The sequence below is a fragment of the Schistocerca nitens genome, unplaced genomic scaffold (assembly GCF_023898315.1).
Source record: "Schistocerca nitens isolate TAMUIC-IGC-003100 unplaced genomic scaffold, iqSchNite1.1 HiC_scaffold_233, whole genome shotgun sequence".
Lineage (NCBI taxonomy): Eukaryota > Metazoa > Arthropoda > Insecta > Orthoptera > Acrididae > Schistocerca > Schistocerca nitens.
In genome coordinates, this window is record NW_026045774.1 from 25,001 (window position 1) to 27,500 (window position 2,500).

Genomic DNA, 2,500 nt, shown 5'->3' on the forward strand with positions numbered 1-2,500 from the left:
TGGGGCTTAACCTAACCTAAGTTGGGGCTTAACCTAACCTAAGTTGGGCCCTAACCTAACCTAAGTTGGGCCCTAACCTAACCTAAGTTGGGCCCTAACCTAACCTAAGTTGGGCCCTAACCTAACCTAAGTTGGGCCCTAACCTAACCTAAGTTGGGCCCTAACCTAACCTAAGTTGGGCCCTAACCTAACCTAAGTTGGGCCCTAACCTAACCTAAGTTGGGCCCTAACCTAACCTAAGTTGGGCCCTAACCTAACCTAAGTTGGGCCCTAACCTAACCTAAGTTGGGCCCTAACCTAACCTAAGTTGGGCCCTAACCTAACCTAAGTTGGGCCCTAACCTAACCTAAGTTGGGCCCTAACCTAACCTAAGTTGGGCCCTAACCTAACCCACGTTGCGCCCTAACCTAACCCACGTAATTGTTTGTTATATGAATCTAGAAATTCGTGTAGCGTTGCCTAATCGCAACCCTCTCAACATAGTTCGCTGCGCGCACACTCTGGTGTCCTGCGTATTGAATCATGTTACGGTGCCTACCCTCACAACATCTAGCGAGTGTTGCGTACGTTCCACATGGTCCCGCTATCCACTGTAATGTGTACTGCTATAAGACGTATATCGCCCCCCCCCCCCCCCCCTCCCCTGTCGCCTCTAGTTCGTCAGTCAGGAGTTTGCGTGTTCAATGAGCTTCGCAGCTGTGCAATGGCATCGGCATACGTACGCGGGCCACCTTCCACGTGTTCTCTCGTGCATACGTCGCAGCATGTATGTGGACTGATGTGGCGTGTCGTGACTCATAACATCCAGGCATGCAAGACCCATTGAATTCGCAAATGTAGATGGACGTCTACGTTTGCTGCCCAAGTTACGCAAATGAACTGGAAATCCGTTGTTGCGCGGTTGTTCGCGCTGGAGGTGAATCGTTGATATCGACGATCGGTACAGGTATTAACCGGTTGCTTCAGCGACACCCGTCATACCCACGAACGTGAGTGGGCATGTGGGTATGAAGCGATACGCGGCGGTGGCTGGGTGGGACCGTCCCCGGCCGGTGAGGGGGGGGCGCCCGGCGTGCTGGCCGCGCGCTGCGTGGGCGCACGCGCGGCAGCCGGCTGGTGGGGGCGCCCAGTGGCAGGCGCGCCGGCTGACGGACGCGGCAGGCGGCGCATCTGCGTGCCGGCGCACCCAGCGCGCGGCGCCGTGCGGCCAAAGTGGGTCCTCCCGGGCCCGGTGCGAAGCGCGGTGGACATCTGCAGTGTGCTGGTCCGATTGAGGACTGTGTGCGTTGAGGATGCGCCGCCGCCCGGCACTCGGCGCCGCGACGCCGTCTGCTGCTCGGTCGCCCCCGCGGTTCTCGCAGGTGGTTTGTATCGCAGCTGTGCGGATGTGTTGGCGCGTGCGCTGTGCTGGGAGAGTTCGCTTTGGCACCCAAGTGGGGCTCTGCCCCTCTGTGGCGCTGGCGTTGGAGCTGCCCGGTCACTGTTTGTGGCCGCGTGTTGTCTCCCGCCGGCAACACCACGACAGCACGCTCCCGGGCCTCTGTCGGCAGCGGCAAGCTCAGTTGGGAGCACGGGTGGTCGCACTGAAAGCGTCTACTCGCCTATCTCCGGGCGATTGCGCCTCTCTCGAACCCGACCAAGTACTTAGGACGGCGCTGCGCGCCGCCGGGACCTGAGAGGGTTTCGAGGTGTATCGTGCAGGGGAGCCCAGCCTCCTCCTGTTTGCAGAATAATTGAGCGGACGCTTGCGTGTTCGCGCGGGCCTCCGGGACACACTCCCGGGCGGCCGGCTGCTCAGCTCTAGTTGACGCAGCTCCCTGGTTGATCCTGCCAGTAGTCATATGCTTGTCTCAAAGATTAAGCCATGCATGTCTCAGTACAAGCCGCATTAAGGTGAAACCGCGAATGGCTCATTAAATCAGTTATGGTTCCTTAGATCGTACCCACGTTACTTGGATAACTGTGGTAATTCTAGAGCTAATACATGCAAACAGAGTCCCGACCAGAGATGGAAGGGACGCTTTTATTAGATCAAAACCAATCGGTCGGCTCGTCCGGTCCGTTTGCCTTGGTGACTCTGAATAACTTTGGGCTGATCGCACGGTCTTCGTACCGGCGACGCATCTTTCAAATGTCTGCCTTATCAACTGTCGATGGTAGGTTCTGCGCCTACCATGGTTGTAACGGGTAACGGGGAATCAGGGTTCGATTCCGGAGAGGGAGCCTGAGAAACGGCTACCACATCCAAGGAAGGCAGCAGGCGCGCAAATTACCCACTCCCGGCACGGGGAGGTAGTGACGAAAAATAACGATACGGGACTCATCCGAGGCCCCGTAATCGGAATGAGTACACTTTAAATCCTTTAACGAGTATCTATTGGAGGGCAAGTCTGGTGCCAGCAGCCGCGGTAATTCCAGCTCCAATAGCGTATATTAAAGTTGTTGCGGTTAAAAAGCTCGTAGTTGGATTTGTGTCCCACGCTGTTGGTTCACCGCCCGT

At 57.1% G+C, this 2,500-nt stretch overlaps 1 non-coding gene across 1 annotated transcript in view; it reads left to right on the forward strand.

Moving 5' to 3' along the window:
• Positions 1 to 1,814: 1,814 nt before the first annotated feature.
• The window catches only part of LOC126222457 (small subunit ribosomal RNA), a 1,909-nt gene continuing 1,223 nt past the window's right edge, over positions 1,815 to 2,500 (forward strand). Inside the window, exon 1 of the ribosomal RNA XR_007543358.1 lies at positions 1,815 to 2,500. This exon is cut by the window's right edge and continues 1,223 nt beyond it. This is a non-coding gene — a ribosomal RNA (small subunit ribosomal RNA).